This window comes from Rhinichthys klamathensis, unplaced genomic scaffold (assembly GCF_029890125.1).
Source record: "Rhinichthys klamathensis goyatoka isolate OS25496 unplaced genomic scaffold, OSU_Roscu_1.1 h1tg000040l_1, whole genome shotgun sequence".
NCBI lineage: Eukaryota > Metazoa > Chordata > Actinopteri > Cypriniformes > Leuciscidae > Rhinichthys > Rhinichthys klamathensis.
The window spans coordinates 8,537,890-8,553,548 of record NW_026606587.1 but is presented as its reverse complement, the minus strand read 5'-3'; positions in this window follow the sequence as shown (position 1 = coordinate 8,553,548).

The following is a 15,659-nucleotide window of genomic DNA, read 5'->3' as shown; positions in this document are numbered from 1 at the left end:
ATAATGACTGACAGTGGCGAGACAACTTCTGTAGCCAGCGTGATATTCAGCAGAGTCACAAACTGTGGCCATTCCTGTATTTAGAGAAAACAATATTTAATTATGATCTTCCAATAATACACTTCTTATATAGCCTATTATGTTGGGAAATTAATACATTCTTAAAAAAATAATTAAAGGGCACACGCACCTCTTTCGCTATTTTGCAGATGCCTCAGATGTTTCACCGTTAGTTCCAAAATGTCAGCCTTTTCCAGTTTTCGCTTGCGGATCTGAATAATGCAATAATAAGTTAAATTAAAAACAGATCCGTTAGATTTTGGGAGAGAGATTCGTGTTAGAATTTGCATAGAAGATTAAAAATTTCTTACATTGTTGGAACAGACGCTTTCCAGGAGGCTTTTCAATTGATTCAAACATTTATTGATACGTGCCCTTCTTTTCTTCTCCATCAGTGGTTTGGAAACCTGAAATACAAAATCGTTTTCTTTGGTTTCAAATACAATAAATATACACCGATAAAGAAGGTTTACGATTTATTGTAAAAAATAAAAAATAAAAAAGCACTCTACTCATAATCACCTTTTTAACGCATTGCGTTTTTGCCGTATCTGATGCTGGATCCATTGTCCTCAAATGCTCAATGTGCTTAGATACCCAGATGAATTATCAGACTTCCTTGAGTTGGAGTGAAGGAATTCCCCCTAGTGTCCTGGTTTATATAGAAAGACTCACTTAACATCTCAATGGACTGCTCACATCCATTGAGACGTGCATCCACACGTGCGAAAAAGAGCATCCATTTAGTTTCTTCTGGACACCCAATCAGCATGAAGTTGCTTTCCTGGCTGTGCTTTTGTTCTCAAAAAGAGCTTAGGAGTAATTTAGGTATTTCTCTCTTTTATAAACCACGAGACTTTTATTTATACAATCAGAAGAAACATAATTAAATAATATGTGTTTTGTGAGTATTACTTGTCCGTATACTGGCGTCATACGTAATAAGTTATAGGCCTACAGTCTTTTTTACATGCCAGCCTAATTTAGTTTGAAATGGCAATCTGTTGCTTTTCAATATTTGGACTAACGCTTATAATTATGTTATACCTAAGAGCGATAAATCTTATATTTAATGCGTTTAGTTTAGATAGAAATGAACAATTAAGCACTGGCCTAAAACATCATCGTGTGGGGTGAAAATGTAGGTTTTAGAGAGTTGTATAGAAGCACCGTAAAATGGGAAGTGTTACAAATAACCAGACGAGCTGTAGAGGAATTAGCTCCGACTATTCATCCTTTTCTCTTCAAGTTTCACGCCATGTGGGACAGGCAGCACCGTGGAAATCTTTTCCGTGTTTTCACAACGTGACAATTTTCTGCCAATAAGGAAGGGGAACCTTCACCTTTGCTGAATTAAAATGTCAAGATTCTACAAACCAAAGCAACTTTTTCTAAAAATGCCCAAAAGTTATATGATTATTTGGCCTGTAGAATACAAATGGTCATGCTACAAGCAGAGCTCTTCGTGTTTTAAGCTTGACTTGAGAACATACCTGGTCTCAAAAAGAAGTAGAATTCTCACAGATGCTCATTTCAAAGAAATAAGCGAGGAGAATCAGAGGAACGCCTCCTGTCCGAGGGCCCTATCTGCCTGATTTTCCACACTTCCCCATCAATAGAGTCTGTCCTTGGGAATGTCGTACAGGGTTTTAATAGAAATGAAGAACCTATTTAAGTAAAACCACTTCAGTGTGTGAAAAACTACAGTTTCACATAAAACAATTTTTAAAAAGTGGTTCAAGGTGAAAACAAGTGTATAATGCCTGCACAGCTAGCTTAGTGTTCATTTCACAATTCAATCGACCTTTTCGGTTATTTTGTTAATTAACAATGTAGAAACATTATCGGAGCAATGACATTTTGGTTCTTAATTTTTCTTTGATCAAAATAAATGTTTTTGGTCAAAATTACAATACCCGGTTGCACATGCGCAGTAAGAAAGACAGGGGTGCCTCCAAACGCATGACACGCGACAGGATGAATGAATGTCCATTGATAGCTTTAAGACTTTTTTTCACTTGAGGCGGCTTCACCATACAATAGGTGTATTTATACAGAGGGAACAAATGACGTGACACTGGGATAGAATCACATTACCATTTCAGCAGCTCCGGTCAAGAGCCTTTAGAAGGCAATGAAAAACACTACAGTTTATATAGGCCTATGTATAGGATAGCGATTGATCTTTCAGGTCTATTGTATATTTAGGTCTATTGTGTAAGTTATCTTTCAAAGAATCCGACCATTTTTAATACGACACACTAATATTGCATAAAACTTGCAAAGAGCACAAAATGTGAAACGTTTTTAATTTGTATGTTAAATACATAATGCAAGCAATAAACTAGATATATTGTCAAAAAGCCAGTTGGTTGAATCTCAAGAAAAATTCCGAGTGCTGTTAACGTCTATAGTATCATTTTGCTCTTAGCTTTTCTGTTGTTCCGTATTTTAATTTTAAGTTTTACATAAAACATGTTGAGCTAACAAACTAAAAGATTTGTAGTGCACAGATGCATGTTTGTTATCTACAAGCATTTGAGATTCAGTTGTTTGTAATGGCCAAAACAAATTGGTTCAAACGCTGCTGTTTCTCTTTTCACAGCGTAAAATGGCGCAAATCAGTATTAAATCGGAGCAAATCAGCTCTCTTTTGTGACGCTGATTTACACGTCAGTCACACGCTCACACTGTGGTACAGTTCACAGTTACTTTTCAAAAGCAAATAATCTTATTTAGTTAATTGTAGGCTACCAACAAGTCCATCATTTCAGATCAAATGAAAGAAAGAATATTTGCATAGCACACACACAACGCTTAGAAGATCACTTTATTGCATGTGTTCTATTTAGAGGTTTCACCGTTTTCTTCATTTTGTCAGAAACAATAAGATAGGAACAATCTGTGCTCGAGTTTGGCATAATAACAGACTGTGATGAAGGTTACGCTCATGTTTATCAAAAGCTTGGAAGTGCTTTCACTTTTCTCCATCTGTAACTGATTAACCCTAACTGCCTTTTATCATGCACGCTTAGTTAGGAGATCCCGTAGTGACTGAAGTATTCTATGGCTTGTTAACAACAATTAGTGAAGCAATTATACAATTACTGCAATAAACGTTCCATTTCCAAAGCGCTACAATTCATTGTTAACATGTAAATACAAAACCATGGCAGTAAAAGAGAATCAGCTGATGTTCTTGGGCTCGAAATGACAGGTACCAAAAATATAACAGTAAAACAAAAAACAAGTTTAATCGTCACCAAAATTCAAAGACTTTAATGAGATAAAAAAAAATATCGTAAAATGCTTTATTCGTTGTTTCTGTTTTTGTTTTTTGCATTCTGAAAGATTGTTTGTTGCCTTTTTACGGGAAATTTTACTGTTTACCGTTAACCGATTATTTTAATAACAAATAGTTTCCCACAAAGTATAATATCATAGGCTACTATGTCAATGCTATAAAATATGACGACTCACGTACTGTAGGCCTATTTGTTCTTCATAAAATAATAATTAGGCTATTACAAAGCATAAAACACCACGCGACGACATTTTTTGGTCTGATCAAATATTGCAAGTTATGAATTTCTATAGACTAGACCGCAAGTCTTTGAGAAGTCTTTACTTTGACTTAGGCGTCCACGGTCTTGTGTTTGGCTGTGTGCACTAAGGAGAAAAACAGAGGGGCACATTAACATTGCTTTGGCTATTCTTAGGGGCTGAATTAAATTAGAGCATAGTAACTTAAAACCCAGCGAAGGATGGAAGCTTTTGTGAAGCCATTCAGTCAGAAACTAAAGACAAAAACCCTCTCACATTGTTAAGTACCACATCTTGTCTATTGAGGCTCTTTGATTTGCAAAGCATCTGCCATTTACCTCACAGAATAAGCAACCAATTTGTATAAGAACAAAACACTTGTGGGCACTGTTTTTACTTGAAATGTAGCAGAGAATCTTGAATGATTGAATTTTCACCATGAAGTATTGATTCTGTATAAGTTTCATATTCTTTCATTTTAAATTTATATAAAATAAATCCAAATTCATCATTTGCGTTTGATATTTTTTCAGTTTATCAATATTGTTTATTTGTCTAGGGTTCTCCAAAATTTTGAAACGTGTGTGTAAAAAATAAAGGATTTAATAATTACCACATGAAGCACATTTTTTAGATACCATGCAGTGTAATAAAGTGAAACAAACAAATAATAAAGTGTGTGTGTGTGTGTGTGTGTGTGTGTGTGTGTGTGTGTGTGTGTGTGTGTGTGTGTGTGTGTGTGTGTGTGTGTGTGTGTGTGTGTGTTGTTTGGACATTTCGTTTATCTATTGTCTTATTTTGTCTTAAAGATTTATTTATTATCTTTGTGTAACTAAAAAAATTCCAACAGTCAGTCATAGACTGATGGAAAATAAATAATAAAAAAAGGCACACAGATGTGTTACTATTGAGTCGCGTGGGTGGCATGAGTTTTTCCTTCAGAGAAAATTAGTATGAAATCTGCAATTTGTTGGTGTCAGCGTTCGGTTAGCTGGCAGCACCATATGCTATGCTGCGACGGACTATTGAAACTATTCGCCTCTGGTTTCACGGTCCATCCCCCGGTTCCGCACAGCAGAGGTCTCAATAAGAGAACAATGTGACAATTTACCTCTCTAATAACCATATCGTCATGGTGATTGGTATCCCACTGCGGCATTTCTTGCTCGACTTCAATACTACTTTTGCAAACTGCGCCTTTTGTAGTCATGTTAGGTCCAAATAAAAAAGCTAGATCTCAACATCATATAGACTCTTTTAGTAAAACTGGAAAATATACTTTTCTTAATAACGGTGGATAATTGTTCAACGGGGTTTCCGGTTATGCCATAAAATAACCACTTTGGGTTCCCCAAAGAGCATTTCAGTGTGAGTTTCCTATCGTGTGAAGAATATTTTAATAATCCAATTTTTAAAAAATAAGGGAAAGGCTTAATTTTACTTGGTGTCGTTGTCCAAGGTACTGAAACCTGGGCCAGGAATAGGCTAGACAAGCTGTTCCAGTGCTCAAAACTACTTATGGACAGATATTGATGTTTGTTGCGTTGTAGGCGTCATCTGTTGAAATCCTAAGTGTTCTATAAGTTGTTCAAAGATTTGAATTCGGAGAGTCCAATGTGTTTTCATTTGTTAATTGCCGTCTTGTTAGTTGTCCATGCACGCCTATTCTATAAATACTTAAAAGCTTTAATGTTTTTTTAATACCCGACGAAGACAGAAATGGTCTGAACGTTAATTGTTTGTCAGTCATTAAACACAATTTGAGAGCATTGTGACAGTGTGCTATAGGCTATTTTGCTTTAATAAAGAGACATGTGGAGTGAAACTGTTCAGAAAAAGGCTTAAGAATTGCTAGAACGAAATGACGTTGTGACCTGTTGTGTAGGAAAACCTGCATGGTTTCACACTTAACATTTAATATGTCATAAGCAAGCATTGGGAATTTAAGAAGTGTCTTCTCAAAGTAAAGGTTAATAATTTCGTATGTGCGCGTTTCTAATAGGACGGTCACTTATTTTGTGATGAGTAGAATCCAAAATAATATATCTTTGGTAGGCCTACTTGTAAGATTGGACATATCGTCTGAAAAAAAATTGCCACAGGATGCTCCCTTCAAACAGCAGAGCGAGGCGAATCAGAGGAACTCCTCCTATCGAAGGCCCTATATGCCTGATTTTACACACTTCCTCGTTAACAGCGGGTCCTTGGGAACGCCTTAGAATACCATGTGACCAACAAGGCCTGTCTCCTACTACACTTTCTACTTGCATATTTCCAAGGCTTCGTGTTTAATGACAACGTACACACTCATTTAATCGGAGACACATCATTTAAGTTGTAATTAAAATCTGACAGCCTTTGCTTTTTGGACACAAACAGGCTTCCAATTTAAAATGTAGACTAATTAATATATGACATGACAGTTTCCTGTGATTTGAGAAAATTAGAAAGATTACGTTAGCTTCAGACGCAAGACACGCGACAGAATGAATGGCAAGTGTTAGGACTTTTTTATAGCCTATAGACCTCACGGTCACACTTTATTTTAAGGTGTCCTTATTACAGTGTAATTATAGCACATTTAAGTAGGCCTACCGAATATTAATTGACTACTTGTCTACTTACTGTAGGGTTAAATTACAAGTAGGAGTTATCAATAAATTAAAGCGTTTTTAAGACTTGTAAATAATATTGCATCCTTTTATTTGTAATTTTTTTTTTTACAAATTTCTGAATGAGTCTAATATTAGTGAGAACTCAGTAGTAAATTCAGTAGTTTTATATTTTACTAAATAGCCTACACTTATGTGTTTGTGCCTATTGTTTATGCTGCTACAAGCAATCACTTAAGCATGTAAATCTCAGATTAAATTGCCTGTAATGCACCGAATAATTGTTTCAAACACTGCATTGCTGTCTTACAAAGTAGCGCGAAATCAGTATGAAATTGGCGCACAGCAGCTTGGTGCATGGCTTGACTCCTTTGTACCTCATCGATGCTGTTTATCACGCTATTGTCACGCTTAAATTCAACATGTTGCAGCACATTGGCCCTTCAATTTAGCCACTACATTCTGAGAAAAAGTTGTGTTCACAAATATGCATTAAAATATGCCAGACACAGCCGATCCCTAAAAATAAACAACAATATTTAATTAGGACATATGCCATTTACACCCCTTTGTCAACACTCTAACCCTTTAAAAATGTTTTTCAAATGTCTCTCAAATCCGGTGATGCTTCTTTCGCTCTGATTAACTGTTCAACCTGCCTTTTGCTATGTTTTGTTAAGGGGATTCTGGGATTCTATTTATAGTAGCCTACAGTTAGTCGCATTTTTTAGGGGAAATTACATCTTATTAAAACCGACGTTGGCGTAGGTTAAAACAGAATGATGAATATAGAGACATAGGAAATGAACAACTTATATAAATAGTCACCATTTATATACCGCTTTTTACAATACAGATTGTTTCAAATAAGCTTTACAGAGATAACAGGAAAATATCAGTGATGGTTAATTTTTGTTGTAAAAAAGTTATTAATTTAGTTCATTATTTGGAGAAAACAAGGCAGGCAGATCAATAATATTGTTTAATATTAAATAGCTACATAATTTTACAAAAACAATACAGACAATAAATACACAAAATACAATTAGCCTACAAAAATATGGGCTGTGCAAGAAGGACAAAGAATAGCCTATTGAATTTCGCAGTAGTCGCCTAAACTTTAATTTTGCAAATATTACAGCGATGAAACTTGGCTCTATTTTTGTAAAAAATATGGACAACGTCTATACACCTTAAGCTATAGTAATTCTTTAAATTACTCTTCAAAATATTTGAAAATATGATTGGCTACAGGCTACCGAACGAATTTTGCTTATGCAAATATGATGGCACGTCTCGGGAATCCTCACTGAATGTCAACGGAACGGGTCAACCAAGAGCGAAACAAATCGGAGAACCGCCTACTATTCAGAGGTTAAAAAAACTAAATGAAACAAATGGCTTCCCGCAAAGTTAAACAAAACCGCCAACTTGATATATTTAATAACGTAAACAACCCACAATTCGACATGTTTTATGTTACTGTAAAATGCCACGCGTCGGTCTTGTTTGTATTGGGCTAATCAAACACGTTCTATTAATGAATTTCTATAGACTAGACTACATGTTATTCAGAAGGCTTTGGTTCAGGTGCACAATGCCTTATGTTTGCTTGTGTGGACTGAGATCTCTGTCTCAAAGGAGAAGAGAGGGACATTAACATTGCTTTGGGTTTTCTCAAGGGCTGAAATGAACTAGTGGAAAGTAACTTTAAAACTCCATGAAGGATGAACCCTTTGTAACGCTTTTCAATGAGAAACACAAGGGCTTAACAAAAGACGAGCCCCTCTTTGTGAAGCACCAAATCCTGTCTATGGATGCGCCTTGAATTGCAAAACATCTGCCCTTTACTCGTCAGAACTTGAGACACATTTGTATAAGAATAAACGACTTGTGTACACTTTCTTTTTAACGCAAAAAGCCAGGGGATAAATAATAAAAGAAAGGGTTCCTTGCCATGACTTAGTCTACATTTTATTGGTGTTGTTATTTATCTTCAACTTAAAATACGTACGACCCACAAACCTAGCAGTCTCCATACTGCTGTTTTTTTTGGCTCATTAGGTGATATGGCTGTACGAGGATTGCCATTATGGTTAGGTCTATATGTTTCTGTGTTAAAGTAGCCCATAGCCAAACCGTATAGGTTTCCCAGAGCCCGGAGTACTTTACAACTTCAAAGTATGTAAAATCGGACCATCTTCTGAAAAGCTTGGGGGCGGCCCGCCAATTTTCCTCGCTTCGTATTTTTGGCGGACAAAATATGCGTTCTGTTAAAATAATGAATGGGTTCGCTGATGCAAAAAAAAAAAAAAAAAAAGGGTGGGGGGTGTACGGGGGGAGTAGGGGTTGTTTATGTGGCGTTTCAGTTCAGCTTTTTAAATAACACATTTTCTTGCTTCTATTAGAAGGCCTATGATGCTGTTACGGCATCTATTTTTATTTTTGTTTAAATGTTGTAGACTTTGCCCATTCCACCGAAAGGGTGACATTTCTGTCCCTAGGACATTATATGTATAAAAATGCATGAAAATTAACTCTAAAATACATTGTATTATTAATCAAAATGTCCTGCACATTGAGCTAATTTAAAATGTATAATTAAAAACATTAATAAAAACTACATAGAACACTAAAAATAGCATTTTCTGCATGTCCTCACTCTCTATCTCTAAACTTTACTATAAAAATGTAATGATTAAAATCCTTTAGAAATCTTTTTTTTTGCATTGTTGTGTGACTTTATATCCAAGCTATGCTTTAAAATGTTTTTATTTTTTCATGAGAAAAAAATATTGTATCTAATATTTTAGATAAAATAAACATTTTAGTTGTGTCCCCGGGTTTTCACTCATTCCTGTTACTCTAATACATCCCTCCTCTGAAAAACTTGGAATACATTTTCAACAGGAAGTTGCATCATCTGGATCTTCTGAAGGCAATGGGAAGACCATAAGTAAGTCCTCACAATTTAATTACTGTATATTTGATGAAATTGTAACTATGACTGAGAAGGTCAATGTCAACATACTGTACTGTTATCTAAATTATTTCTTAGATTTTATTAATATATTTAAAAAATATTAACTTTGGTAAGTCGCTAGAATTTGCTACGTGTCCTTATGCTTTTAGCATATATGCTATGTGCCCATATGTCATGTATTTGATAACTTTTTGCTTAAAAACTCAATCCTGTTACTTTCAGTCCTGTTACTTATATGAAAAATAACAGGAGTGAGTTAAAGTAACAGGAGGGAGTAGAGTCCTCTGTTTTGTTGATTTTATACTGTAAATATTAGTTGATATAATACTATTCACCTGAATTAGGAGTTTTAAGGTTGCAATTACTTATATTGTAGACATTAGCATTAGTTTTACAATGTGAACACCATACTGCAGGAAGCCAGTCCACCACGAAGTGACTTAAACGTTTTGTCTTTGTCTTTCTTATATTTTGAAGAAGATGGAGAAACCCTACAGGTGCCAGAAACACCCACCTGTGGCATGCTGCACGGGAAGGAGCAAGACAAACCCTCTCTTTTCTCCCTTTTTTGTCTTAACTTCCCTCTTTCTCCCTTCCTCTCTTCTTCTCTCTCTCCTTTTTTCCTCTTTCCACCTCCTTCGCTGTGAAGTACTACTAGCACATAGTACATCACTTCAACACAGAAATCTTATGCACACATAGTCATGTACACTCTCTCATACACACACATGCACACACATATGGACACTCATTCCTGTTACCCAATGTTCATTCCTGTTACTTTTTTTTTTTCTAAAAAAAATAATGTTAAACCACTATTTTTATTAGTTTTGTTTGGTCCATCATTTATACAATTGTTTAATATTTATAAAATTATAAACTTGAGGCTTCGGTCTTCTTTAAAATGAAAAAACAAAACAAAAAAAACAGCATACCTCAATATATAGTGATTTTTTTTGTCACAAATATCAATTATTTGAACATATAACCAACTATTTTTTTACAATAAACACTTTATTGTGGGGAAAACAAAGGAATTAATGGACAAGCTTTTAAAGATGCTTTTTAATTGGCACATGAGTTTCGGTAACAGGACTGAGAAATCATGCGTCCATCTTCTACTTAGAAACCTTGTAAAAAATTAAATAAAGTTGCCTGAGATTGACCAATGCACATTTTGAATAGTTAAATATGTGTAGTATTAGATTCAGGGTTGAAAAAAAAAAGTTACAACAAGCAAATGTCACCCATTCGGTGGAATGGCTCTTCAAAGATTAATAGCCTACCACAATAACTGCCATGTGCTTTACAATATTACTGCCAAATTGTTTAGTTTAATATAGTGTAACTAGGAATTCAAGTATGTGACATGAGAAGCCCATATCACCTGAAACTGTATGAAAATGGCATGACATCAACAACAATCAGCATATTTTCATTTGAACATTCTGATTTTGAAAGATATATCGAGCTATGCCACCACCATATGGCCAAATGGAGCACTGTTGGGAAACTAAAACAGGTTCATTAATATTAGCGTACTCGGTTACTAACGTAACCTTGGTTCCCTGAGAGAAGGGAACGAGTATTGCGTAGCTAATACGCAGTGGGTAAACTCCTTTCCTCGAGAAATATTTAAGCCTATATTTTAAAACACAGTACAGCTGCACAGCAAACATAGCAGAGCATCTAGCTCGCCCATTGGCTGTGCTGCTGCAACTGCACATCCTATGGTGAAGCGCCTCTCAGGTGATTTGGAGCCAGAGCATGTCAGAGCCCGCCAGAATGGGCATGGCTTATGGCTATAAGAAGCCCCTATTTTCGCCCATTGAACAGTTTAAATCGACTGAAGCGACAAACACTGACAGATTGCAATTTTGCGGCAGGCTACGCAATACTCGTTCCCTACTCTCAGGGAACTGAGGTTACGTTAGTAACCGAGTACGTTCCCTTTCGGTATTACACTGTATTAGACACAGTGTAATACGCCGCACTATTAGCAACTGGCTCTAATCCAACTGGAGCCTAGGAAAGCATCCCGAGGCTCACAGAAACAAGCCATAATAAAACGAGCCAGAGAGATGGCGTCCACTATCCATCTGGACAGTCTCTGCTTCGTGATCGGTAATCCCTTGGTGCGACCGCCGAAGCTGTTCTGACTGCCTAAATGGTGCCGGTATAGAAGGGGGTCTGGGGGGATTCATCCTCCTGGCTCCTTTGAGGAAACGAACGAGGAGGTCGTTTCTCCCCAGTGACTGACCAGCCACAGGAGCATGGTAAGCTGCTATGGCTGCCACATAAACTTTGAGCATGGATGGGGAGCGACCCACATCCAGAAGCTCTTGTAGGAAGGACGGTGGTAGACTGGCGGTGCCTGGTAGACGGTACTCTAGCCTCAGTGATAGTATTTTTCTGGGAGGTCCCAGGATACCCGTTGAGGGGCCACACATGGAGGGCTCATAAGTCGGGGCGAGGGTGCCAAATTGTCCCATTCGCCTGAGTGAGGAGATCCCTCCTCACTGGCACCGGCCAGGGAACAATGTCCATCATCTGTGCCATCATCTGTGCCAGCTCTGGAAACCATGCCTGGGTTTTCCAGAGGGGGGCTACTAGGAGGACTGGGCATCCGCTTTCCTTGATCCATCTGATGACCTGAGGGATCATAGAGACTGGCGGGAATGCATATAGACGGCATCTGGGCCAGGAATGGGCCAGCGCGTCCCTGTTCTTCGAAAAGAACATTGCGCAATGAGTGTTGCTTTTCGAGGCGAAGAGGTCGACCTCTGCCTTGCCGAATACACTCCAATCAGCCGAATCGTCTGTGGGTCGAGAGACCACTCGCCTGGGGGAGTGTTGTCTCGAGAAAGCATGTCCGCACCCAAATTTTGGACGCCCGGGACAAGAGCAGCTCTCAGAGAGCGCAGGTTGGCTTGTACCCAAAGGAGGAGATTTCTGGCCATCACATACAGGTTGGCAGATCTGAGGCCGCCCTGGTGATTTATATAGGACACCACTGACATATTGTCCGTGCGGACCAAGATGTGGTGTCCTCTGAGGTCCGGCAGAAACGCGTTCAGGGCTAACCAAACTGCTCTCATTTCCAGGCAGTTGATATGCAAGCTCTTCTCCGGGCTCAAACAGAGGCCGGAGACAGGCTTGCCCTCGCACAGCGCCTCCCAACCTTGGTTGGAGGCATCTGTGAAAATTACCTTCCTCCTGAAGGCCACGCCCATGGTCACGCCTGATTGGTACCAGTTTTGGCCTTTCCAGGGGACCAGAGCTCTTATGCAGCGCTGGTTCACCGTAATGTGCAGGCGCCACGCATGGGCTGGCACACGGCGCTTTAGCCAGTGCTGAAGGCGGTGCATATGCAGTAACCTTAGCTGGAGTACTGACGATGCCGCGGCCATGAGACCAAGAAGCCTCTGAAACTTCCTGAGGGGCGTGCGCGCACCTACCCTGAAGGAGGCTATCAGCTGTTGGAAAGAAAGAACGCGCTCTGGTGTGAGCCGAGCTCTCATCAGTGTTGAGTCGATAACTGTGCCCAGAAAGGTTACGTTCTGGCTGGGTAACAGTTTGCTCTTGGGAAAATCGATCCTGAGCCCCAGGCATTCCAAATGACTGAGGAGCATTCATCTGTGTGTCAATAATTCGGTCTTCGACTGAGCCATAATGAGCCAGTCGTCGAGATAGTTCAGCATGCACACTCCCTGTTGCCTCAGGGGAGAAAGCACTGTGTCCATGCACTTCGTAAATGTATGGGGTGCCAGGGACAGACCGAACGGTAGGACCATGTATTGATAAACCTGCCCCTCGAAGGTGAATCTCAAGAATGGCCTGTGATTGGGCGTTATCTGAATATGAAAGTAAGCGTCTTTCAGATCCACCATAAAAAAAACAATCCCCCGGGCGAACCTGCGAGAGAATTTGTTTGGTAGTTTTCATTCTGAATGGCCGTCTCATGAGGGCTTTGTTCAGATGTCTCAGGTCTAAAATGGGGCGGGTGCTGCCGTCCTTTTTTGGTACAAGGAAGTAGCAACTGCAAAACCCTGATCGGTACACTAGATTGTGTACTCCGGTGCGAAGCACGTGAGCCACGTCGCTTTTCACCGAAGTCTCGATGACCGCCTGAAATCCCGGGGGTCTGCGAGCGATTTGGAGCAAGTAGCATCGCTTTATAATGTTCAAAACCCAGTTCGACACTTCGGGGATGGCTTGCCAGGCCTCGGCCCTTGTGGCTAGGGTTTGAATGAAACATGGGGCTGGGCCGCCTGGCATGGGTGACCCCATAACCTTGTGTTGTGTTTTGTGCACATATTCTCTTTGGGCCTGGCTTGACAGGCCTTGGCCCGGCTGGACAGAGATAGAGTGACAACTGGGGGAGGGCCACCTAGAAAAGGGGGACCGGTTACCCGGATGTTGTGTGTTTGAAACATACTCTTTGTGTGCTTTAATTGAGTCGCTGTAAAAACACGTTGCATGCAGTGCGACGGGCCCATTGACTACAATAGGAAAATCTCCAGCTGCCTGAGCTAAAGTCTTAGATCTTTGAGTTCAGCGTGCTCTTAGGGCGGTTCGAGGCAGAGCTGGAGCGCTTGAGCAAGAAGTGTCTCATAGCTTGAGTAGACTTCTGTGCTTCTGTGAATCGTTCAGAAAACCCTTTCACAGCCGGGCCGAAGAGACCGGTGCTGGAGATAGGTGGAAAGTACTTTCAGGAATCAAGGAAAGCAAGGAAAGCCGTCCTGTCCGCCTCTTTAATGTCTGTAATTCAGCCAGAGATGGCGCTCGAGCATGACGAGGTTAGCCATGCCTCTGCCGAACGCTTGAGCAGTAGCCTTCGTAGCGCGCAGTGCTAGGTCTGTGGCGCTGCGTAGGTCTCAACATGCATCAGGGTTCGGGCCAGACTCGTCCAATGTTTGGAGATGTTTGAAGAAAAACCTGTAACACCACCATGGTGTGTAGAGCTGATACAGCCTGACCGGAAGCTGAGAAAGCGAGTCCAGCGAGGGCTGAAAGTGTTTCGGCAGGGCTTAGAGGGGTGTACCGCTCTAGATCTCCAACCAGCAGCAGTGGGCGGGCAGAGATGAGCGGCGACTGCTTCCTCGAGAGGAGGCAGCTTCTCATAACCTTTTTCTGCTGCGCCGTCAACAGAGGAGAGCGTAGCGGAAGTACACTGAACAAAATTATAAACGCAACACTTTTGTTTTTGCCCCCATTTTTCATGAGCTGAACTCAAAGATCTAAGACTTTTTCTATGTACACAAAAGGCCTATTTCTCTCAAATATTGTTCACAAATCTGTCTAAATCTGTGTTAGTGAGCACTTCTCCTTTGCCGAGATAATCCATCCACCTCACAGGTGTGGCATATCAAGATGCTGATTAGACAGCATGATTATTGCACAGGTGTGCCTAAGGCTGGCCACAATAAAAGGCCACTCTAAAATGTGCAGTTTTACTGTATTGGGGGGTCCGGGGATCGGCGTATACGACAGCGTGTTCCAGGTCCTGCCAATATCCAGCAACTTCGCACAGCCATTGAAGAGGAGTGGACCAACATTCCACAGGTCACAATCAACAACCTTTTTTGAGGGGTTCCCCCCCGGACCCCCCGCAGCACGGCCAATGGGCGAGCTAGACGCTCTGTTGTGTTCGCTGTGCCGCTGCACTGCGTTTAAAAATATAGGCTTCAATATTTCTCGAGGAAAGGAGTTTCCCCACTGCGTATTAGCTACGCAATACGAAGTGACCGTTCTCGAAAGGGAATCTACAACATTCGATTATCATGGTAGAATATATTACATGATCCCACATTTTCTTTATAATGGAAGAATATTTTGTATTAATGAATGAAATAGATATTTGTACTACTACAATCTGTGGTTAAAAATATGACATTGAGACACACGAGATGTCCTTATTTTGTATGTAGGCTATGTGAACAGAATAAGCAGTCTTCTGGTAAAGCACTGTCAATAAGAATGTTAAAAGGATCTTCTGTTGTGTTCCACAGAAGAAAGAAATGCATGTTTGGAACAACATAATAGTTAATAAATGATGACAGATTTTTTTCATTTTTCACTTCTTTATTCACCTGTTAAATTGCAGTGTGATTAGAAGGGCTTATTTTACCATTTAGGCTGATGAATGAAGTTAAATGTCTACTGGCATACCAGTAAAGTGTTTTATAACATTTTGCCTTATCAAGGGGATAGCTTTTTCTTAACAAAACTTAAATACAGCACCAATACAAGCCGATATAACAACACAAACAAATGATAATAATATTGGGAACTACTAATGGATCTAAAGACACAGTATAGCAATGAGTATAAAAGTCTTTTACAGAAAATTTCTTAAAATAAAACTAATTAAAAGGAAGCATCTGTGTTTACTGTGCTTTGTTGTGGTCTAAGACCTACTAATGGTCTGCGTGTAATTCTGAATAGATGCTTGAAAGTAT